Raw genomic sequence first — 26,740 nt, forward strand, 5'->3', positions numbered from 1 at the left:
AGGGAAGTGGACTCCAACATTAAGGACTTCAAAGTGAAGACAGCAGTAGAACTTTGCTCTTTGGATCCTGCTAATGTTTGTAGATATTTTAAACACAGGTTTCAAGCCATGCTTTGTTTCATCTGCAACAAACAAATGCTCCTCTTGGCAAAGTAATTGATTTCTTTTGGCATAAAGAGAACCAAGCAAGAGGTGATCCTCATATTCACATGTGGCTGTATTTAAAAGATGCACCGAAAATTGGAACAGACAGTATGTGACATGCGTCATCCCAAAAGAGAGTGGTGAGAAAATCTGAGACACCAAGTGGGTCATTAGGATGGCGGGCAGACTTTGCATTTTGTAGAGAAAGGACACCTTGAACATGATTTGAAATGGTCTGTCCTATTCTCATTACATCCTTCAAACCAATGCCTTGATGTTGAACATATTTTGCTCTAAAAGGAGGCCTATTTGATCCTCAAGTTCAATAGTGCGCAAACCGGGCTGAATAATTTGTCTGAGGTAGCGCGACTGTAATTCTCTGAATGACTTGAAATTAGGTTTGGCAGGCCTGGCTCACCTTGTGTGCCTTGAGTTCGGAAATATGAAAGAAAAATGCACTACAGGGTCCTTATGCGCATAAGTGGTTCTTAAAAGGCTTTGCAACGAATTACTAGCATGACGCTTACTTAGCTGTGCCCCCAATCTGAGTTACATTGTCACAAATTTGTGTGCTAATTAGAGTGCGTGTGAGCCGTGGCAAGCAATGAGCCACACATGACAGAAGTGGATCCACCTCATAACCTGGTGGATATGTAAATGTAGTTGAGCTTATATAGCGCACAGCTACCCGCAGTGGGTTTCCCGGCGCTTGCTTAGGGAACCCTTCCTGGTATTCCCCTGTGAGATAGCAGGGTATCCACAAGGTGAAAGTCAGGCATCCCGCCGCGAGGGGCCGTTGTGGAGATTAAGCAAGCTATTGCCCAGAGTCGCAGAGTGTGAACCCGTGAGTCGAGGAGGCACCGGGGCGAGAATTATCGAGTCCGTGGAATTTTTAGCCCAAGACCCACCGAGGCGGGGAATTGAACCCTGGTCCAGGACCGATCTCAGCTTCCGGGTCTGCTGCCTCTAACCCCTGAGACACACTTCTCCACGTGCAGCAGCTATATATTACTGACTATATAAGAAACTATATGAAGTTTTGGCCGTTTATGAGGCGCCTTATTAGATTACTCTCTGCCTTAAAGACCTTTAAATAGCTTAGTCATGCGCGTTAGCGTATACACTAAAGACCCGTAAGATATGCTGGGTCGATTATGTAGCAATTTCACTTTCAAGCTTGTGATCTGGCGCACGTTGAACTGTTTTGAGCAATCTTCTCAATTTGAGCGATATAACCAATAAAGTTTTTACTGGTTGAAGATCGCTACCACAAGTCCCATAATGCACCTCGTGTATGTTTTATATAAAAAAAGCCGGGACACGCGCCGGCCATCTTAATGAGCTGGTGTCCGAGAGGTGAATGTACGCGGTCGCGCTTGGAGCTAAAAGGTAACTCCTGTTGCCCTAGTTATAATTTTGCACTACTAGCACAATACTTCCAGCGATGTTGTCCTAAATGTTCCTCTTCCGCACTAGGAGCCTGAGGCCCCAGAGGAGCAAGATGGCAGTGTGGAAGTTTTAACGCAGCCAGGTAGGCTCTCTTTTTGCTGCTTAATTGAACCGGCATTTGCCCTGTAGGAAGGAGACGTAATTGATACATTTTTGTGCTCCTATTCATTGTTACTGAGCACTTGGTTATCGAAGCGAGCTTGAACACGTGTGACGCGCTCACTCCATAGCACACAAAATGAACTTTGAGGTATGATTAAATTCACTTATTGTGACTAAGAATATGGTTTTAAAAATTTGGGGCCATGAAACATTCTAAAACTCTCTCCTCATTCGTTTTTCACAGAGGCCAGTTAGGGTCAACGAAGGGCCACGTCTGATTTAATGCACACAAGGCGCAATTGGACTAAATACTAATAAGATGCATAAGCCCTCACCTACAAAAGTGTGGTATGTAGCCATCTTTGGTTTACAGAATCGGCTAGATGAATGCAACTCTGTCATGAAGCTTAAATACTGTATGATGTAAATAAAACGCCTGTTTTCTTTACATTCCACAGACACAAAAAAAGAATAAAAGCCCTGATGAGAGTCCAGGAGATTTCTTCCTGGACTTGAAATGCGTCGGCATATTTGGAGGAATAAAGTAGAATTTTTTTTAAAAAGGGATAGTAGGACTAGCTACTCCACATATACTTGAAAGTTGACGTAATTTGTTTGACTATATTCCTCTTTCTCTTTCTTTTTTTCAAATTGTGACTCATTCATTGATGTTATATATACGTCTTTTTCGTCATTTACTTGTAATGTAATGGTTATATTGTTTGATGTCTAATGTGATATAATTTTTGGTTTGATTATTGACAGTGTATGTAAAAATTGTGTATAATAGTGTAAATATTTGTATGTATAGTTTTCTTAGTTGCCAACGAATATGTGAAAAAATTGTAAAAAAATAAAAGTAAACGGTACAAAGCAATGGTGCCAGAATTGGGATTCAATAAATAGTTTCCTGATGTAAAGAAAGGTTTTTTGCTTTTGAAATAAATGTGGTTTAGGCATTTGTTTGTTCCTGAATTCAAAAAAGGTCTAGCCTTAACCACGTCCTTAAACAGACCTATCTCTTTTGGGTTGTATACCAGATATAATAGCGGCACTGCCACCTAATTACTGCATTATCCATGCCGACCGTGTGTCAGGCAAACCTGGCGGGGGAGTGGCGGCCATTTTTCGCTATGACCTGAAAGTCACCGCCCTGACTAGCGTGAACCTTCCGGACACTGAAAACCTGGTCCTAAAAATGTAAACCTCTTACACAACAGTGGCTTGTGTCCTATTGTATAGACCCCCTAGCAATATGCCTGCCTTCCCTCTCACGCTCAGTGAACAAATCGCTAATCTGGCTATAGACCATGCCAGGATTCTTCTGGTAGGGGACTTCAATTACTGGTTCAATGACCCTTTGGAAGGCCCCCAGTCGTGTGAACGCACTGAGCTCCTCACAAATCTGAACTTTGACCAACAAGTGTCTTCACCAACCCATCGTAAAGGCCACACTCTGGACCAGGTGTGGTCTAATTCCCTCTTAGTTACAACCCGGGCAATCACCCCATGTTTATGGTCTGACCATTTTCTTCTTAAATTTAAAAGGATAACCGCCACAGCAGCTGGTGGACGGGCTAGGAAATGGAATTCCCTAGACAGATCTGAATTTTTACAAACACTTGCTAATTCCGTCCTATCCCATCACCCAGATATTAATACATCAGAAAATAATCTCTCTGGCTGGCTGCAAACAGCTAGTGACGTCCACGCCCCATACAAGAAGGCCAAATTAGCCTGGCGGGCAGACGCCCAAAAATGGTTCTCTCCGGACCTTAAAGTAAAGAAATTGGCCCTGCACCAACTAGAGCGTCAGTGGCGCCGCAACTACGCCCCTGACTCTAAGTCCCGCTATATTATGGCTAGGAAAGAATACATGAAATCTATCTTATCCACTGAAGCTGCCTATTTTTTCTCTCATATTATCAACTCGACTAACAGATCAAAGGACATTTTCTCCATTCTCAATGAACTAACGAATCTTGACAATGCCCGCCCAAGCTTACCTCCGACCCAGACCCTTTGCGACTCTTTGAATGTCTTCTTTATAGAGAAGATTGCGGCCATTAAAGCCAGTATTCCACAAACCATAAACCCCACCTTCTCTGAAACCGTAAATCCTAATATTACTGGTACACTCAGCAGCTTCCCCTCCATTACCCCAGATCAATTTCAGGAGCTACTGGTCAGAGTAAAATCAGGTGCCCCTTCGGACAGATGCCCACCATATATCTTGAAATATTGCCTCTCAGTCATTCCAGCCCCTGCCCGCATCCTCCTAAATGATTAATTAGCCTCCGGACAAGTCCCCCTTGCGTTTAAGGAAGCAACGGTTATACCACTCTTAAAGAAACCCGGGGCAGACCCCACATGCAGGGCAAACTATCGCCCAATTTCCCTTCTCCCCTTTTTAGCCAAGGTGTTGGAGGCTCATGTAGCCAAATGCCTGTCCAACTTCATGGAGGAATCAAACTGCCTCGAACCACATCAGACGGGATTTCGCCCTGCCCACTCAACGGAGGCTGTGGTCGCTTCAGTAATGGACACTCTCCGGGATTGTGCTGACAAACGCCTTCCTCAGGCCTTAGTGCTCCTGGACCTGTCGGCCGCGTTTGACACGGTCGATCACACCATCTTGATCGACCGTGTCACCCAGGCCGGCATCCGAGGCATGGCAGCCTGTTGGCTGAAGTCCTTCCTAGAGGACCGATCTCAGGCTGTTTGTCTGGGTGACTTAGTTGGCACCAAACAGGTCATCATGTGCGGCGTACCCCAGGGCTCCTCCCTGTCACCCCACCTGTTTAATCTTCATATCTTTCCCCTAATCCAGGCTCTTAGAGATAAACAGGTGACGGTATTCAATTATGCGGACGACCTGCAGCTACTCTTTACAATTGACAACTCAGAAGCATCCATTTCCATCTTTCAGTCAACAATGAGGTTCATCCAAGCTTAGATGGACTAAAATCATTTGCAGCTGAACCCAGGAAAAACTGAGTTGGTTCTCACAGGTGACAGTGTCAAACACTGGTGTTCACATTACTGGCCGACGGACATGGGCCAGGCACCAATCCCTTCCTCTTCGGCAAAGACACTTGGTGTCACCTTGAACAGCGACCTATCACTCAAAACACAAGTGGGTCAGGTGGTCTCCAAGTGTCTTTTCCAACTTAGGAAAATACGGAAGGTCCATCGCCTTCTGACCCTAGAATCTTTGACACAGGTGGTGATCTCCACCGTAATCTCTCACCTAGATTACGCAAACTCGATCTATCTGGGCCTCCCTCAGTACCTTCTGAAACGTCTTCAGATGGTGCAAAACCACGCAGCCAGGCTGATTTTGAGTCAGCCCAGATGGCAATCAGCCACCCCCCTTTTGAAGAAACTTCATTGGCTCCCTGTGGCTCAGTGTTGCACCTTCACAGTTGGCTGCATGATTTTTAAAGCGCTTCATTGTAAAAGTCCTAAATTTATTACGAAACTTATTATGAAGCATGCCCCGTCCCAAAATCTGCGCTCAGCTCACCAAGGCCTTCTACAGATGCCATTTTTTAAACGCAAACGCTCGGGCGGTTGCAGTTTCGGCACATTGGCCCCTCGCCTGTGGAATGCCTTCCCCCCTGAGATCCGGCTATGTCCGGACCTCATGTCATTTAGGAAAACCTTAAAGACCTGGCTCTACCAACAAGCATTTCATTAACTCTGCAGGCTTACAACTCTGACCTCGTCCTTTGTCTTCAAACCAATCGGTGTCAGTGCGCTTAATAAATCATTATTGACATAACATAACATTCATACAATGTGGAATGGTAATATGGATATAGAATTTGTTACAGACAACTCCATCGCTGTTGCCCAGTATGTCACTTCATACATTATAAAATCAGAGAAGACAGAGATGAAGGAAATGTGGGAGGAGATTTCAGTAGAAAAGACTCTAACCAAGAAATTGAACAGCTTCAGCTAGAAAATGCTTTGCCATCAAGAGGTAGGGTCCTATGAGTGCTGTGATCAGTTCAGCTCATCCAGTTTGTTCAAGTACTTCAACAATACAGATATAGAAACAATGTAACAGAAAACATAGAAGAAGTGAACTATGCAGTAGGTGGATGTGACAGTTGTTTGATCAGACACACAAAAGAAAATTTAATTAAACTCAGTAAACTTATTTGCCAAACTCCAGACAAAAGAGAGTTTTTTTTGTGGCACTTCTACAACTCTTTAAGCCTTGGCATGCTGAATTGGAATTACTCAGAGACTATGACTGTTATGAAGATTCTTTCAATGATGTTAAAGACAGTATTCAGTCTTTCCAAACTACATGCAAATGTTAAATGTTAAGATTGAACAGGAAGAACAATTGAGGGTGAACCAGATGGCTCGCTATTCATATGTATGACTTTCTGCAATATGTGTTTTTTTGTGCAACATTACTGATAAAAAAAGCAAGTTTAAATAAAAAATTCAATCTCTACTGAGATAGCTACTGAGAGATGACAAAGCATGCAGAGTTCTAGAACACTGAGTCAAGATCCTCTTGGACAACCAATCATTGAAAATAAAGCCGCAATAGCCGTGACTGAGGTGGAAAGTGGAATGGAACAAGTGAGACAGGAAAGTATTGATTTGGAACAGTTAGTTGGACAACTGAATGACAAACGGAAATAAAGTTACATGGAGGTAAAAGAGAAAATAGAGCATGTATTCTGCTCCGAGAAGAAAGAATGTAAATGCTCATTATTTAAGCCAATACTATTATAAAGCAGTGGTCAAGCTGGCACCGGGAATAGATTTCTGTTCTTAAAACTACTGGATTCCAAAACTTTGACAGCTTTATCAAAATGGCTATCCAAAATATGACCTGTCCAAATTGTAGATAAGATGTAATACCTACTTTGCATCTTCAAAGTAGTGGAAAATACCTTATATTAATGCTACAATGATGCAGAACAGATGGATCTAAATTGGAAACCGAAATTACAAACTTTGAAGCAGGTCAAATATACATTTCTTGAAGAACTTATATTACAATGGGTATCATCATTCACGAAGGACTTAATGTAACATCCGTACACTATACTGTCTATTTCAAGAGTGAAACTGGATGGAGGGAATACAATGACACTGAACCTTAAATTTAAATAAAAACTGCCATTCAAACTTCCAAATGCTTACCTCTTGTTTCTTCAAACAATGTTCTAAGGAGGATTTCTGATTTAAAAAAAAAAGTGGTGTACAGTATTTCATCAGTGTGGATCGTCAGTGCTTAAGACATCATTTGGTCTACCAAGGGTGATGTAGTAGTATTGTACCAGGTATAATAATAAAACAGTTTTTTCATAATTGTAGCGAGTGCAATGTATAGTGTCACTTATTTGTAATGAACTACTGTGCAGTTTTGGGTGGTTTCTACAATCTGTGCAATTGTTTTTTCCCAATGTTCAAGGATTAATCTTTATACAGTACATCAATTATGGTCAGCTAGAATGAGAGCTGAGAATAGTAGAATAGGTCAAATGAAATATCTGTAATTTTGCAAATGTAATACCATCCTATTTATGCTGTTTTTCATTCTCAACAGTGCTTTCAGTGGTATGCCTTGAGATGTTTTAGCATTCTTGTTGTACTATACAAATATGTCTTCAATGTACCCCTAGAGGGTCATCTCGCATAAAGAGCACTTGACATACTTTGCCACCACTTTCTTTTCCATGGAGGAGATTGTGTAAAACTCCCATTCTAATGGCTGTCGCTTTTCCTGGGGTTCCTCCTCTGAAGAACTGTGTTCAGCATCATGTGACTGCTGATCCTTACTGCCACCAGATGCCAATTATAATTTCGAAATGAATTTTTCTCCAAAAAAGAGCAGGTGCGAAATGAGGACTGTTTATTTATACATTCTTTGTGATTGTTTTTTACCCACTGCTCAAAAATGAATCTTGATACAGTACATCCTTTATAATGTACAAGGAAAAAAGCTGAGAACAGTAAAAAAGAGGAAAAGGAAATGCTTTACTATAATGTCATGTAGTTCCTATAAAACTATACAGGATCTGTGCGTTCGGACAGCTTACGCTGTACGATTGGTGTCAGACTGATTCTGAATACCCCTACTGAGTATGTTGGCCATTTGTATCAGCTAGCTTACAGTGCCACTAGAATCTCCTCTTACCAAGGAGAGAATTGTTCTTGGCAACCATCGAACATGACAACTCTCTCAGGATCGTGGAAACAATATACCACTTTTCACTCAGTCACTTGTGCTTTCTTAGTCTGTCTTAGAGAGATACACAGAATAAACGGGCTGGGACTTTTCAATAAGTATTTATTGAACAGTTGTTATTCTAGTGTAAAAGAGATGAGCTGCAACAACTGTTAGACAGTAAAAGATATCAATGATTAGCAGTACTATGAAAGTAATCGGATGGTATAGCTCTACCATCTTGCAGTAATCATGAATACATACAAGTATATAAAATACATGATAATAATAAGATGCGTACTCCTACGATGCCTCCCTAACTAGATGTACCTAAGTGTACCTAGCATGTGTGTAGGTGTTAAGCCAAGAATCCCTCTAGGATAAAGTCAACCCCATTACCTGAAGTTTGAGACTGTGGGACCCCGTCCTGGTCTCGGGCTGTACACTCCGCAAGGGATGTTTTAGACCACTATGAGCCGGAGTGTCTGCATGCAGGAACATCAGCGTCTCTTATCAATGTGTCAGCCAGGAAGTCCTGGCCTCCTCTGTCTATCTTAGCAAAATGTGATGTATATAGACCCCATGGGTCTTCCCTCACTGTACTACAGTGTCGGCCTAAGGATGATGTCAGGCATGAACTTTATACATAGATATTATACAGGAGATGGTAGTCCTGTTGTGCTTCCAAGAATCCTCATGCATGAGATTTCAAACTGGGAAAAACCCGCGTTTAGAATTCAGTATTGTATCTAGGTAAACAATTAGTCCCTTTAAACCATTGTAAGTGTAATGTAAGGAAGAATATAGGTGAAGGGTAACAAAGTTACCTGGGCCTATAATATGTTATGTTATGTTATGTTATGTTATGTTATATTATGTTATGTTATGTTATGTAATGTTATGTTATGTAATGTTATGTTATGATATGGGTGGTTTTGTAGCGTGCTCAATTACTCTGGAGTATCCTGGCGCGAGGAGAGAGATGTGGAGAGGCAGACACTACAGATGGGGGAGAATAATAATGTGAAATACTATTACAACATAAGAAATGCCTACTGTTTTGTTTATAATATGAATCACGCATTGCAGATACTAAAAGCTCATTGTGGAATTTTTGTAAAAAGCAATACTAACTATTATTTTTGTTCTTTTTCTTTTTAAACAAATGAATGAAACCATCTATTGGAGTAAAGCAGTGTCCTAATTAATTCTTTCTTTGTAGTTAAAATACATACTTTGTCAAGGTACACACTAAGGGAGAGCCTGATACAGCCACTGAGATATCCAGACACACATCAATATACACACTCGTATACCTAGTCACTCACCCATATGGCAACTCACACACCCACGCACCTAGCCATTCAGCCACTAACAAATCCACTCTTTCACCCAAATGGTCACTAATACACCAACTCTGTCACCTAAACAGCTACTAACACAGCCAGTCGGTCACCCATATAGCTGGTGACACACACACTCAGACTCGTATCCAGTCACTGACACAGTCGCTCACTTCCCTGTACAGGCACTCACATACCCACTAACTCACTCATACATACATTAACACACCAACTCCTTCACAAACATAGCCACTCATACATCCAGTCAGTTAACCATACAATCACTAGCACACCCACCGACTCACCCACACACCAACTCACTCAACCACATAGACATCCACTTACTCACTCATACACCCACTTACTGACTAACACAGAAACTCACTCAGTCATACTCTTACTTAAATGCACACATACCGTTTATCTTTTTTTAAACCAAGAAAGGTCTTCTTTCTTTTTTTTACTTTAAAAAAAATTGAAACAAAATGGCAACTGGATAATGTTTTAACAGAAAAAACTCAAAACTGGGAAAACAAGAGTCATTCAAAAAAATAAAAAAAATAACACTTGTGCAGTTTTGCTGCATCCAAATTTGTGGCAACAGATTATACACCTACAGTTAGCACTTTCTTGCAGTCCAAACACAAAGTGCACATGCTTCGGAGTTCTGGTGACTTCTTTGGGAACTGTTGCTGGAACTCAGATGGCAGAGGGCCCCATTAGCAATTGGACTTGTGGTTAAGGTAGATGGATCCCCCGCACTTTGCTCATCCTTAAAATGATATGTCTTCAGATGATACAACATACGTTTATTAGCTTCTTCCCAGCTCTCGGCTATTTGCACCACCTTGAATCTTTCTCTAAGGACGGCCACCGTCCCAGCATGTTGGAAACATGCAATGGTTACTCCACTACTGAAAAAACCTACTGCAGACCCTGAGGTCCTTTCCAACTATCGCCCCATTTCTTTACTGCCAGCCTTCTCTAAAGTTTTAGAACAACATATTCACTATTATTTGACTCAGTTTGTCACTATGAATAATTTATTGCATCCTTCGCAGTCCGGATTCCGTCCTGGTTTTTCCACGGAAACAACACTTCTTGGCATCACGGAAAACCTTCAGTCCCTGCTTGATAGAGGGGAGACGGCTGCGCTGATATTACTTGATCTCAGCGCGGCGTTCAAGACTATCTCGCACAAAACTCTTCTTGAGTCTCTAGCCGCCATGGGCATTGAAGGCCCTGCCCTTAACTGGCTGGCTTCTTTCCTTTCTGATCGCACTTTTCAAATTTTTTCTCACACTGCTACCTCTAAGACTTATTCCCAACCCCATGGTGTTCCTCAGGGTTCGATTCTTAGCCCGTTACTTTTCAATCTTTATGTTACCCCTTTGGCCCACATTGCAGACAGCTTCGGATTAACTTTGTTTACGTACGCCGATGATTCGCAGGTTGTTTTTTCCCTTTCCAAATCGGACACGGCCTCTACCTCCCTCCTTCAGTCTGGACTTGCGGAAATCGCCAAGTGGATGAATCAAAATCTACTCAAACTGAATGGAGGGAAGACGGAAGTCCTTGTCCTTGGGCATAAACCTGACCTTTGGACCCCTAGACACTGGCCTGCAGAGCTGGGTCCGCTTCCTTCCCCGGTGGAGCATGTGCGTAATATGGGGGTGATCATTGACAGGGATCTGTCAATGCATTGTCAGGCTAATAAGGTCTCATCTACCTGCTTTACCATCTTGCACTGGCTGAAGAAGATCTTATGGATGCTGCCTAGTGACACCCAGAGGTCTGTGGTGAATGCCTTGGTCACCTCTCGATTGGATTATGGGAACATACTCTACCTGGGGGCGACCAAGGCAGTCTTTCGACGCCTCCAACTTGTGCAAAATGTCGCGCCGCGTCTACTCAGTGGCTGTCGCAGAACCGATCATATCACTGGTCATCTTCGTGACCATCACTGGCTGAAGGTGGACAGTCGAGTGAAGTTTAAAGCGCTCAGTTACATGCATAAGATTAGGAGAAAGTTAGCTCCCAGTTACTTGCAAAACTTAGTGAATTGTTGTTCCCCTGTTCGATCTCTCCGCTCCTCCTCCCAAATTCTTTTTACTGTCCCTAAGTTTAGACTCGCCAGGATGGGCGGAAGATCTTTCTCCTTCCTGGGGCCCAAGCTTTGGAATTCCCTCCCTTTCGATATTCGATCAGAGGACTGCTATACTCGCTTTCGCAAGGCTATCAAGACCTGGCGTTTTATTCAATAATTAAGTCGTTTTTCCTTTCTCTTTCTGCTAGTTGCATTATCTCAGCGCTGGGAAACCCTTTTGGGTAGCTGTCGCGCTTTAAAAGCTCAATAAATAAATAAATAATACTGATGGTGTTGCATGAATACTTCTTGGATGTGACCCTGAAGAGGGTCTTCTTGCATATTGAGTACTTCACAAGATTAGCCATCACTTTCTTCTCCCCAGTGGGGATGGTAAAACGCTTTGAAACAATTGATTTCCGCTTTGACTGAGGGTTCCTCCTCCAAAAACTGTCTTCATCAAGGTGTGGCTGCTGGTCTTCACTGCCACCAGATGCCATTTTCTTTGGAAATAATTTCCAAAAAGTAAGCCAAATCAATTTTTACATTAAAAAGAGCAAGAGCTTGAATGTGAACCTCCAATCTCAGACCTGGAAGTCTAAAGAAAAGAAAATTGGGTGGGAAATTCCATTCTAGAATAATCAAAAGTGTCCAATGAAATCCCTTGCTTCTGCAGTCATGTGAGATCCATAACACAACGTATTCGTGAAAGCCGAGATATTCACCACTATGGAAAATAGAATAAAACAATGTTCAGCTATAACATTACTTAGGAAAATCTCACTTTATATGTTATATTAGAAAAACTGATGATCGCAAACATTAATTACATACGTGTATATAGGTTTTTTACACTTTCTAAATATCATGCCGATTTTGTGAATATCTGCGTTAGAGGAATATACATATCACAACTGTTTGAAACAACAAATTTGCAAATATAAAAAAGAATGTAAAAAAGGCAACTCCTTCTGAGCACATCTGTTTCTTGATGCCAAAGAAAATTATGTTGAGTTCTTGATGCCTAAGAAAATGTGGCCATCTCCACCAAGCAAAGAAGCAATTGTTTCATATAGAGAAAGTACTCTTGTTTGTTGGAGATTCACCTCTTCGGGGCTGATTCCGATCTCGCTCGGAAGGGCACCGAACGCAAACCGGCCAGAAACAGTACGAGCCGTACATGTGTTTTCCACCCGACTCGTACAACTGTGCGAGCGAGCAAGTACAATGAGAGCAACACGAAATTCACCGACCAAATCGTTTCCGGGACCGAACCGATCCGTACGTCTCGTCGGTAAGCAAATCGTGCTGTGCAGTGGATGCGATTTATGACTGAGCCAGTATGATGCACACGTCGGACAGCCTGTGCGAGCCGAAGGTTCCGGCTCTCAAAACATCTGGGAAGTTGCTTTTGGGGGCCCGCGTCAGATCCCCTGTCACCCACAGCCTTACGACTTGGACACAGGGGGAGACCCAAGGGTCTCCCTGAATCGAGTCTGGCAGCAAGTGGCCGCATCGTACTTGCTCGGTCGGACTGCAGGACTCCGGCTCGGTCGGAAAACATTCCGGATCCGGCTCGGTCAGAAAGCTTTCTGACACAGATCGGAATAGACCCCTTTGTACTCTTGTTGTCTTCTCTATAGCAGGATTTATGTTATCACAGATTTCTGGATGAAGACACACGAGAACAATAACATTGACAAAACCAAGAGAAGGTTTCTAAAAAAAACTCTTTATGATCAATATGCAGCTATATTGCAGAATACACACCCGGCATTTACCAAACAAGATAGCACTTACTAATTAACCAGTTTAAACTCCTCCAGCTGGGTAGGCATTTTATGCAAAACTGTGGACTCTTGTAGGATAAACGGGCAGGTGATGGTCCTTTGGTGCACAGATGGAAAATTGAGTTTTAAATATCGACATACACAAATATCGAGTTGGAAATATCGTGATAAAGGAATATCGACAGAGAATATCTTGGTTAAGAATATCAACTTTAAGGTAAGAATTATCATTTTTGAAAATATAGAAGTCAATAATATTGTTTGCAAAAATAGCGCTGTTTAAATTAGTGTTATGTATTTTAGTATGTATTTTCAAACCATGTGATCTTTTTTTGTATAATTATTGCTTTTTTTTTTAATATATGTGTTACATTTTTAGTAGTGATTAATTTTATGGTAATTAAATGCTGCTTGCATTTCTGTAGCAGGTTGTGGGTTTATAGGGAAATAGGATGGGAAGTAATTTAATTTTAATACATGAATTAGATGTTATTACTTATTAGTATTTATTTAATTTAGATTTTATAGTGTCAATTGTGGGAATTAATTTATTATTAATTAATTATTAATTGGTTGTTAATTTATTATCATTTAATTAATTGAACTTTATGTTAATTGTGTTATTTTTTTAGGAAGGTTTATAGGGGAATAGGGTGGGAAGTAATTTAATTATATTTAATTATGTAATATTTTTATATATTATCTTGAAATTACTTTATTCGAAACAAGTTTCATAAAAGTACAATATACAGTATCCGAAATACATTTAACATATTCCAACCCGTATATATAAAACAAAAATGAGCTATACAATAAAAACAATTCAGACGTCGGGTAAAAGTTTTGACCTGATGAACCAAGCATTCGCCACATATTTAGCCACCCCGCAAACCATATACATTGAAATGACATTGGTTAGAATGATACACATGGCTATTCTATGGTCCCTCACCCCTAAATTCCTACAAACAGGTTTCAACCACCTTTCTCTTGGTAGTTTGTAAGCTACACATGCAAATAGGAAGTGGCCCAGTGATTCTTTCGGGCAGGAACAACCTGGACATTTACGCTCTGTTCCTCTATATCCCTTCCAACCTTCTTTGAATGAGTTAAGGGGTAAAATACCATATCTGAATTTCAGAAACAGTGTTCTATCGCGAGGGACCTGGATGAAATCCATAAAAGGCTCTAACTTTCTAAGAGGCTTGTGCTCAAGAAAGGCACTTGTTAAATGACCCCAGTTAGGATTCCTGAGTTCTTTTGCAACAACCCAATCCCAATAAAGTTTTTTGACAATTGATTTTTAGGGTGGCATTTGAGAAATCCAACTCTCCTCGAGACCTATTGATTTCACTAGCCTCTTTAAATTGTTGAGCCATTTAATTTTATTGGCTACATTCAAACCAATCAGCTCATCCAAAACCTGGGCATAATTAAAAAGTTCAGGGGTCCTTCTGAGACGAACCCAAAATAACAAGGGGCGAATTTGCACCAGATCAGAGATCGATTTTTTACCCAAGTCTAAAAATAAGGGTTTCAAGGGGGACGATAAGGGTAGCGAAACCATATCTCTAATAAATTTATTTTCCGCCACTACTAAAGCTTTTATATTTTCCGCCCCCCAAAGTTCTGAACCATAAACTGCCGCTGCCAATGCTTTCCCTTCATAAACTGCCAGGGTAGGAGCTATGGGTCTACTAATAGATCGTCGCTGGTTCTTAGAAATTATTCCTGAAACCCTTTTGAGATTTAAAACCATTTTAGCGATATGGGCAGACCAACTTAAATTATTACAAAGTCTCACTCCGAGGTAATCAAATTCTTCTACCACCTCCAGCGAAGTGCCATTCAACAAGAGGTTTACCCTCCTGTGTTTCTTTTTGGCAGTCAGCACCATGAACTTTGTTTTTGAGGTATTTATTGACAATCCCCTATCTTTACAAAAACTGCAAAAACGATCAAGCAGTCTTTGTAAACCCATGGGGGATTTTGACATGAGAAGGGTGTCATCGGCAAAGAGAAGAGTGGGTGTTTTCTCTCCTGCAAGGACGGGGGCATCAGCAGGGACCTCCCTCAAATGGTCTACTACCCCATTGATAAAGAGGGAGAACAGAGTTGGAGCCATCACACACCCTTGTCTCACTCCCCTATTTACCGGAATCTTCTCGGTCAGTTGGCCCTGGGTTCCCCAGCGAATCCTAGCATAGTTCCCTTCATGGAGTTTAATAATGAATTGTAGAAGGTAACTAGGAAAACCCATATCGGATAGGACAGACCAGAGCTTAGCCCGTGGAATGACGTCAAATGCTGTCTTCAAGTCTATGAAAGCCAGGTATAGACTGCCCTTAGTAATTAACACTGACTTCCAACAGACTTCACAAAATCTGAAGACCTGATCTATTGCACCTATGTTGCATCTGAACCCGGCCTGAAAATGGGACAGAATGCCTTTAGCCACAAGCCAAGACTCTGTGCGATTTATGATCACCCTTCCAACCACCTTCTGAATAATGTCTATCAGACTTATCGGTCTGTAATTGGCGGGGTCATCCCTTTCGCCCTTTTTATAAATGGTTATCACCTCAGCACCTTTCCAGGAGTCAGGAACAGAGTGACCATCCTGAATCAGATTCATCAAACAAGATATATACTTGGCCCATACATTTGGTTCGTACTTTAACATATCCCCTGGAAGACCATCTTGGCCTGGGGCCTTCCCGGGCAATAATTTAGAGATGGCATCTAATACTTCACTCTGGGAAAATACGTCTGTGTTGGGGATCAAATTTTCACTTATTTAATTTAGATTGTATAGTATTAAGTGTGGGAATTAATTAATTAATTAATTAATTAATAATTAGTTAATTATTATTAACTAATTGATAATGATGTTAATTTTAACATTTTTGTAGGAGCAGTTGTGGGTTTATAGCAGAACAGGGTGGGAAGTAATTTACATTAAATAATACTTTTTATATAGAGGGAGAGGGGTTGGCCTAACGGCTAAGGCGCTCGACTTCGGACCTGGGGATCTGGGTTCGAGTCTCAGTAACGACGCCAAAAACCTCCTGTGATTCTGGGCAAATCACTTTATCTGCCCGTGCCTAAAAATGAAAGTGTGTCCTCATGTAACGTAACTGGTGCTATGTAAAGCGCTCTGATACCTGATTCGGTTCGGGTCTAGTTCGCGCTATATAAAACTCTGCAAAAAAAAAAAAATGTTTAGTTAATTTATAATTTATAGTGTTAACTGTGGGAATTAATTTACTAATAATTATTTATCAGTTGTTTGTTAATTAATAATAATTAATTCATCAATTGGTAAATAATTATGTTAATTGTGTAATTTTTTAGGAATGAATGGTGGCTTTTATAGGGGAAGAGGGTAGGAAGTAAGTAATTTAAAGTTAATTGTTAAATAATGGTAATTAATTAATTAATTAGACATTAAATATGGCAATGGGGTAATTAATTTGAGATGTGAGTTGTGGGGTTTATAGTGGTAAAGGGTGGGAAGTAAATTATTTGTAATTAATTAATAGGTTGTTAATTGATAATTATTTAATAATGTAAAATGAGTTATGGAAATTGTGTAATGATTTTTAGGTGTGTGTTGTAGTTATTAGGGTAGAGGGTGGAAAGTATTTTAGGTTTTATTAATTAATAATTAGTTACTCATCATTATTAATTCATTCATTGATAAATATTTATGGTAATTGTTTACTTTTATTTTGTGTGTGGATTTTGGTTTTATAGGGGCAATGTTTGGTGAGTAAAATATTTTTTAACCATTTTAAAAATATTTTTTTTACTTGATAGTTAACTATGTTTATAATGGTGGTACACTTTTTCTTTTAGAAATTTAGATGTGTGTTTTGATTTGTGTGGTGAAATAGGGTAGGAATTAATGTTTTTGATTATAATTAATTTCTATTAAATATAGTTATTTGGTTGAAAATGATTTTATAAATGTTTAAAAAATAATGTTTGCAGGTAATTTTTTACCATTAAATTATGTTTCTATCTTTTGTGATTTTTATTATTTTTAAATATGTTTTCTTTTTTAGTTTTTTTTGCATTGTAGTTGATATTTTGTCTGTTTTTAATTTTGTTTTCACTTCAGTTGGAAAATGAATTTTTACCCCTCTGCTATCGAACACTTCCCCTACTGTTGCATTCACTGGAGTGGGAATAGTAATTTGTACCCCTCCGCTATCCAACGCTTTCCCTACTGTTGCACTCACTGTAGTGGGAATAGTAATTTTTACATTTGCGCTATCCATCACTTTCCTTACTGTTGCACTCACTGAAGTGGGTATAATAATTTGTACCCCTCTGCTATCCAATAATTTCGCTACTGTTGCAATCACTGGAGTGAGAATAGTAATTTGTACACCTCCGCTATCAAACACGTTCCCTATTGTTGCACTCACTGGAGTGGGAATAGTAATTTGTCATCTTTACTATCCAACACTTTCCCTACTGTTGCACTCACTGGAGTGGGAATAGTAATTTTTACCCCTACGCTATCCATCATTTTCCCTAATGTTGCACTCAATGGAGTGCAAAATGTACGTTTAAAAACTATTAAATATTTTAAAGTTTTAATTTATAATATGTTTTTTTATCAGATTTTATGTTATAGGTGTATGTATGTGTGTGTATATATATATATATATATATATATATATATATATATATATATATATATATATATATAAATATATGTATATGTATATGTATATATAAATATAGTGCATCATTTTCTATAAATAGACAATTCAGACAGGACCAAACGAGCTGAGTTCACCCTTATGTTTGGCAGCTGAGTTCCCTTTGACTGTTGTAAATACTGGATTTTTATGAATATGAATTAGTTCTCGCTGTGGCCTCTCAAATTGTTTAAGGCTCACATTTTTGTACATTTTCTTTTTGTGATATAGTATTTTAACGATGGTAGTTTTTGAACTTTAAAGCACTTGCACTTTAGTAGTTTATATAGGTCCATAGGGTAGCACTTTAGCACTTAGCACTTTAAAGGGATTCTGCGTGGTTTATAATATGCTAATTATTGAGATCAATTTCAATATATAGGTAAATGTGGCCAGGTATGGATTAATCCTACTATATCAGCATTTAAGCAGTGAGAAGAGCATTTAATGATGGAATATACATAGTCAATTGTTTGCACAGAGGGACAGTTTACAGTACAATATGCATATATACATGGTCAATGGTTTGCACATGCATTTGGGTCACAAATAAGATCAATCAATTTTAATGATTTTATCTTTTTGGCCAAACATGGTTTTTAACTCTCAAATATTAAACCCATGGGTTTTATTGTATTTAAACAAATACATATCATCATGATGCATTTTATATGGTGGTTTTTCAAAGCAAAAATGAACTTACGACTACACAGTGTTTACATCATTTAATCACATGTATATATTATTAGCTGCTTTATATTTGAACTATGTGCATTTTAATCCATTATGGCAAAGTCAGTTGTATGTTTTTGAGATTATGAGACACAACGATATTAATTAGGAAAGCAGACTCCACGACCAGCAGAACAATGTGCTAGCGCATTTTCGATGTTTGTTTTACCACGTGGTTGTAGCACACAGTATATTAAAAAAGATGGCAAACTGCTTTCTCAGATATGTGATCAAGGGCAAGTGGTGCCCGAAACGCGTCATTGGAGGAGGAATAAAATATGAATGCCTACATTTCCTGTGGTTCGTGGTTCTCTGTTTTGCCGGAGAATCTTTGCAGTCTTATATATATATATATAAGTATATGTGATCAAGGCCGCTGGGCAGGCCGAAATGTTATGCTGGTGGCGATTTAAAATAAAACAATATTTTTTCACCTTAAGCCTGGGTCGGCTCTCGTTTCCTTGCAGGGCGGTATCATGGTGGAGTACGGATTGCTGGCGCGGTTGGGGCGAGTGATTGCTGTATATATAAATATATATAACTATTGAATCGAATAAATTAGTGCAAGCAGCTTAGCCTTTTGTGACTCGCGGCCAGCCAGTGACCAAGCACGGGAAGCCGCCCGAAACGCTGTTTCGAGAGAGGCGTTGGAAAGACCAGAAAGCTGCTACCGGTGGGGGCTGTCTGCTTATCTCCTTGCATGTGGCACACCCAAAAGAGCAAGGAGAGCCTAGACTGCCGGCAAATATTGGCAGCAGAAGGCTCATATCTACTCCCCAATCAATCCAATGGGGTCTAACATTGTTTTCACGTATTTTCAGAAGGCATCCACTGAGGTTTTATTTTTATTGCACCAAGGGCATCGAACTACGAGGACCATAATGCCATTTTGCCCACGCCCACTGGGGCGGTAACTATCGAATCTAATAAATTAGTGCAAGCAACTTAGCCTTTTGTTTTTCGGGTCAGCCAGTGACCAAGGGCAGGAAGCTGCCCGAAACGCCTATGGCAGTTAAGAGAGAGGCGTGGGAAAGACCGGAAAGCTGCTGCCGGTGGGGGCTGTGTGCTTATCTCCTTGCATGTGGCACACCCAAAAGAGCAATCTTGGTGACTATATATATATTTATATATATAATACCTACTGGCGGTCGCCAGTAGGTATATATAGTTAGGACCTAGTTTCCATAGGAAATACGCAACATTCTATTGGGATTAACTTTAGCGCCGGTTGATGAATCTTCGCAAATATCTCAAAGAAGATGGCCCGCTCCGCTCCTTCCCTGAGAGTTTTGGGGGGATTCGTCAAGCGGGGGCTGAGAAAAAAGGGGGTCCCAAAACGTGTTTTCCCCATGTTATTTTCCATAGGACGATTAGACACGGCTACAGCCCGAACGGCTGAACGGAATTACACCAAACTTGGCAAAATGGTAGGGACTGGTACGCAGATCACGCTTTTGGTTAAATGGTGTAAATCCCTCCAGTAGTTGTTGAGAAAATCGAATTTGAAAAAATTATATATCTACAAGCGCGCACCGTGCGCACCGTGCGAGCACCCCGTGATTTTTTGGGAAAAAAATAATTTTGGGGGGGGACTTGGGGGTCCTTGTGGGACCCCGTGAGCAGGCCTAGAGGGTCAGGGTGCTTCTACCCTGCCCCCTTTTTGAGTTCTACATGTTTTTTTTCTGCTTTCCTGTGCCTCAGTCTCCCGAGGCACAAGATGGCTGCTAACAATTTCTGTTTTGGAGTGTTGACAGACAGTGGCAGCCAATCAGCATGCCTTCCCGAGAAAGCTACATGCTCATTGGCTGTCAACACTTCAAACCAGGAAGTGTTGGCATCCATCTTGTGCTCGGCAGACCGAGGCACAAGAAAGCAGAAAAACAAACGTGTAGAACACAAAAAGGGGGCAGGGATCTATAAGCTAAACTGAAAGCATATTTTCTGTAAATTCACATTATCTTTCTCAGTCATGTGAGAATGAAGTCTGACATTCTCAGTAAAACATGTACATCCAACAAGGACAGAGACTGTCAGTTGATTCCTTTGTGTTCTACTGCAGCGTCCTAGAGTGTTCTAAAGAATAACTAGAGCGCTAACAGTCTTACTTATGACAAAAGTATGGCACACCAGAAGCCATCTTGATTGGAATGAAGTGGTAAGTCTGAAAACATTTAATTTAAAAAGGAACAAAATGAGGGAGTTGATTTTGCCATAGAAAGTATGATTAGTATTTCTGAAAGAAAAATTAGGGCACATTTTGAGTGACTTCTCAAATCCTCTTCTATTTCATTAAAAAAATTCTGACATGCAGACTGAAACATGCACTTTGAATACCAGCAGCAGACTTCCCTGGTGAGCAGTAGCTTTACTACAGTGATCTAATGAGCAACTAGAGGGCTAACATTCAGAATTTATGGCAAATGTGTGACACATCTGAATGCCTTCTTGATGGAACCAAAGTAAACAAGCATTGAAAATGCAATATATCTCGCCCTCGTTTAAGTTAAAGCCATTCTGTTTGTAATGAGGTGGCTTTTTAGCTCTGCTTTTATTAGTGTTTTTCAGACTTTCATGAAAATAACATGCATATGTATGCATATATGTATATGTATGCATGCATTTATATTTGTATTTATATAGATATGCAGATTATATATGTTTATATATGTATGTATATATATATACACACATACATATATATAAATGCATATGCATATATATGCATATATATGTGTATATGTGTGCGTGTAGAGAGAGTTAGAGAGGTAGAGGTGAAGAGGTAGAGAGGTCGAGGTAAAGAGGTAGAGGTATAGAGGTAGAGACTAGTAGAGAGAGAAGTAGAGAGAGGTAGAGAGGTAGAGAGTAGAGAGTGAGTAATAGAGAGTAGAGAGTGAGTAGTAGAGAGTAGTAGAGAGAGAGCAGTAGAGAGAGTAGCAGAGAGTGAGTAGTAGAGAGTAGTAGAGTGAATAGTAGAGTGAGTGGTAGAGAGTAGTAGAGAGTGAGTAGTAGAGAGTGAGTAGTAGGGAGTAGTAGAGAGTAAGTAGTAGAGTAAGTAGTAGAGAGCAGTAGAGAATGAGTAGTATAGAGTAGTAAAGAGTGAGTAGTAGAGAGTAGTAGAGAGTGAGTAGTAGAGAGTAGTAGAGAGTGAGTAGCAGAGAGAGAGAATAATAGAGAGTAGTAGAGAGTGAGTAGTAGAGTGAGTAGTAGAGAGTAGTAGAGAGAGAGTGAGTAGAAGAGAGTAGTAGAGAGTGAGTAGTAGAGTGAGTAGTAGAGAGTGAGTTGTAGAGAGAGTAGAAGAGAGTGAGTAGTAGAGAGTAGTAGAGAGTGAGAAGTAGAGAGTGAGTAGTAGAGAGTGAGTAGTAAAGAGTGAGTAGTAGAGAGAGAGTAGTAGAGAGTGAGTAGTAGAGAGTAGAGAGTAGTAGAGAGTGAGTAGTAGAGAGTAGTAGATAGTGAGTAGTAGGGAGTGAGTAGTAGAGAGAGAGTAGTAGAGAGTAGTAGAGTAGTAGATAATGAGTAGTAGAGAGTGGGTATTAGAGAGTAGTGGAGTAGTAGAGAGTAGTGGAGAATATTCCAAAGTTTGGCACAGCACCACTTGCACAACAAGTCCAATCAAATCGTATCACTTAGAGTCCTTATTGAAGCACTGAATCTTGGTGTATATTGAAATGCTTTTATTTTCCTTAAGTTTATGTACCACAGCCAGCCGACGCGTTTCGTTCTGTACAACAGAACTTCTTCAGGGCGTTCCTATTTCCTTCAAGTTATGTCGGTATCCTGTTGTCACATAACTAGATATTTCTTAAAAATGTTAGACGAGACGTAAGTACATTCTTATTCAAAGTGGCTAGGTATCAATTTTACCCACACAATTCGGGCAGACTTGAGTAATTTATAGCATTCTCAAAGTCAGTCTTTCAAAAATTCCAAAGTATAGGACATGATAATCCAAATCCAAATATTTCTCAAGAAAAGTAATTTTCAATCGTTCGGAATATCGGTGTTTGAGCAGATATGACCCACGGACACGGTTTATGACTTTTCTTGAGAAACATTTGGATTTGGATTATCATGTCCTATACTTTGGAATTTTTGAAAGACTGACTTTGAGGATGCTATAAATTACTCAAGTCCATGGATGCTACTGGGAACGCCCCCAGCAACACCCATTGCACACCCCTTTAACACAGGACACTGCGTTAAAGGGACTGATATTTATCAGGTAGGATTACGCCACAAAAAGTGGCTTAGACCTGCCTGATAAATATCACTCAGTCTTCTGCGCCACCGGAACGTCACAAAAAGTGCATCATTCATGACATGGTCAGTAACATCACTGATGACATCACTGATGACATCTCAAATGACATCACTGATGCCATCACTGATGACATCATCCATGTGACAATCAAATACACCTCATCACACACTAGTATAATATTTCATCACTCACTGTAAAATAGAAAGTGCCATATTTGAAACCATTTACACACCAATAGAAATTTCTAAACACCCACTCAGTTATTCATAGATCTATACACACATCTAATCACTTACCTATAGATTCAGTGTTATATGCAGTGAATAATCAACAGAACACTATCAAATATACTTATACGCCTATTTCAACATTACACACCAGCACACTTTTGTATTCACTTATAAAGACATCCTTCTGACTTATGCAAACAATTGATTATACTTACATTTACTCACCTACACACTTATACAAACACCACTTCATCTATTTATATAGATAGTAACTCACACTTAGTGTGTTATGAAAGCACTATTACAAGTACATAGTTATCCATATAATGACTCATACAATCACTAAGTCTTAGGCACCCTTAATTAGATGTAACTGTCACATACACTGCCTTTTTTTTCAAGTTTAATGGAGATGTACCAATGAGAGAAATATTTCATCACCACCACACCCATAAACATATACGCCCCCTGAACCAACTGTTATAACATGTAGTCTTAACATCATATACCTACTGAATGAACTATTCACACATTTTTTGGCAATCACACATCCCCCCCCCCCAACCACATAGACATTCATTAACCCATACAAATACTCAGTTAAGAAACCAATAACAAATATAGTCTTTAACATAGCAATTAAAACAAAGCAATAAAGACTTTAACACAGTTTAGTAACTACACATTATATATAGTGAGACTCTACAAATTAGTCAAGGAAACAATTAATGACACTGTTACTAAATCCACCATCCACACATTTATATTTATATATCCACTCATTCTTCAATGCAAAGTAGTGTATTTATAATACATATTTAAATATCAAAGCAAACCACATTCACTGGATGATGTCATCAGTGATGTCATCAGTGATGTCATCAGTGATGTCACTGACCATGTCATGAATGATGTAATATGTGACATCATCAGCAGTGGATTGCGAGCGCGCGAGTTATAGTGAGTACAACTAACTATAATGGGGGAAGTTCAATGGTTTTGTATGAGTAAAATGTCCAGCTAACGATAATATATATATATTTATATATATGTGCGAGGACGTGCGCGGACATTCGTGTGCGCGAGCTGCATGCTGATTGGCTGTCAATGTCTGTCAACACTCCAAAACAGAAATTGTTGGCAGCCATCTTGTGCCTCGGTAGACTGAGGCACAAGAAAGCAGAAAAACAAACCCTGACCCCCTAGGCCTGCTCAGGGGGTCCCACTAGGACCCCCATAGCAAAAAAAAATAATCTTTTTTTTTAAAAATCGAGGGGTGCGTACCGTGCGTGCATGGGTCCGCGTACGTACGCGTACGGTACGCGTACGGTGCACGTACCTTTCCGAGAAAGCTGCATGCTTATTGGCTGTCAACACTCCAAACCAGGAAGTGTTGGCAGCCATCTTGTGCTCATTAGACTGAGGCACAAAAAAGCAGAAAAACAAACGTGTAGAACACAAAAAGGGGTCAGGGTAGAAACACCCTAACCCCCTAGGCCTGCTAAGGTGGTCCCACAAGGAACCCAAGGCCCAAATTTTTTTTTTTAAACCCATCATCGATATTTCTTATTCAATATTTTAGTCATTTACATTATAAAGAAAGGATGTCGATATTTTGGCTATCGATATTTTTGTGTCGATATTTGTTTATGGAGATATTTCGGTAATCAATATTATGTCAGTGATCCAGTCCTTACAGGCTCTGATGCTCATTTCATAGAAATTAAACCTCAACAGGAAGCACTGACATATATAAACATCGCAGGTGCCCTAACTGAAACTCCTCTTCTGTAAAGAAAAAATGATCTTCGAGAAGAGAAAGCAAATGGGTTTTCTCAGCAATTCCACTATGAAAAACAATCTGACATACTTGGAAAAGGGGAATGCATTGTTGAGCTATCAGAGCGCAATCTGTAGTGACTGTCACAAATGGGTTCATGGGTCCATGATTCTCCCTTTCAATGATGGAAAATATGCAAAAGTGATACCCTGACCCATTTAGCCCCACCCCGTCCACCTTAGAATTACTACTCACACGCACAATCAGCCACTCACTCGCCCACTGTGTGAGTGGCTGAATGGCTGTGTGAGTGGCTATATGGATGTGTTATTGTGTATGTGTGTAGCTATCTGGGTGACTGTGTGGCTGTATTAGAATATTGGAGAGAGAGTGGGTATGTTAGTGGATGTATGGGTGAGTGAGTGGCTGTGTGAGTTTCTGTATGGGTGATTGACTGGGTGTGTGAGTGGCTGTAAGGGTGAGTGAGTGGGTGTGTGAGTGATTGCATGGGTCTGCCAAAGAGTATGGGATTGGTTGTGTGGGTATGTGAGAGGATTATGTGAGAATGTGTGAGTGTGTGTGTTTGAAAGTGTCTGTGGATGATGTCAACAGTGATGTTGATCAGTGATGTTATTTGAGATGTCATCAGTGATGTCACTGAGCATGTCATGAGTGATATAATATGCAAGGTTATAAGCAGTGCATTGCGGGGCATACGTTATAGTTCGCTCAGGTAAGTATAACTGCTAAATTTCACTGGTTTTGTATGAGTGAAATCTGAGTTTAACTATAATGTGCCTGTAACCTTTGTTTTTCTCAGTGAATTTCTAAAGATTCTTCAATTGATATCCAAACTGAAACCTGAAACCTCTGACAGTGTGTGTGTGTGTGTGAGTGACTGTATTAGTAAGAGAATGGGTGTGTGAGTAGCTGGATGGGTCTGTGAGTGGTTTTGTGTGCGTGAGTGGCTGTTTGGGCCTGTGAGTGGGTGTGTGAGTGACTGTATGGGCCTGTAAGTGGGTGTTTTACTGACTGAGTGGCTCATTAGGATGGCGGACGGACTTTTGTCCGTCCGCCACCCCAGAGGAGGAGGGACCGTCCGCAGGGGCAGCGGCGGTCCCTCCGTGCCAATTAGGATGTGACCGCCACCCTGGCGGACACATCCTATATATTTAACATTGCGGCGGGTGCTGCTTGAAGCAGCACACACCGCAATGTTAAAAAACACATGTTTTCCTTTGCGTGCACGAAGCTGCAGGCACCGCGTGGTGCCTGCCGCTTTGTGCACGCAAAGGCAGGGGGGTACCATAGGTACCCCCCATGTGCAGCCCCCACCCCCCCTTCACCCCTGGGGGCCTGCAACGGGCCCCCAAAGACAAGTCTGTATGCCTTTACACGGCGAAAATGCCGCAGTGTAAAAGCATAGCACCGCTGACATCCTAATATGGCTGGCGGTGTCTGATAGACACCGCCAGCCATGTTAGTGCTTTTCCGCCGTGGACGGGAGACGACCGCGGCGGAAAAGCGGCGGACGGAAAAAAGATCCCCCAGCCATCCTAATCTGGCGGGTGTCTTTTTTCTGTCCGCAGCGGTTAATTCGCATCCTCCGGGCTGGCGGTGGCTTCCGCCGGCCCGGAGGATGCGGATTAACCGCAATCCTAATGTGCCCCTGAATCGGTTGGTGATGGTGCACAAATGCTGTTTGGATGTTTGAGTGGGTGTGTGAGTTGTTTTGTAGGTAAGTTAGTGGGTAAAATCTTTGTTTTTTTCAGTGAAAATCTAAGTTTTTTTAAAATTCTATGTTCTAACTATAATGTCACTGTAGCCTTTGGGTTTTTCAGTGAAAAACACGCAAACAAAAATATATACGTATATACATATATATATATAATTTAATTATTTCAACATTAGG

Source organism: Lissotriton helveticus, chromosome 7 (assembly GCF_964261635.1).
Source record: "Lissotriton helveticus chromosome 7, aLisHel1.1, whole genome shotgun sequence".
Classification (NCBI taxonomy): domain Eukaryota; kingdom Metazoa; phylum Chordata; class Amphibia; order Caudata; family Salamandridae; genus Lissotriton; species Lissotriton helveticus.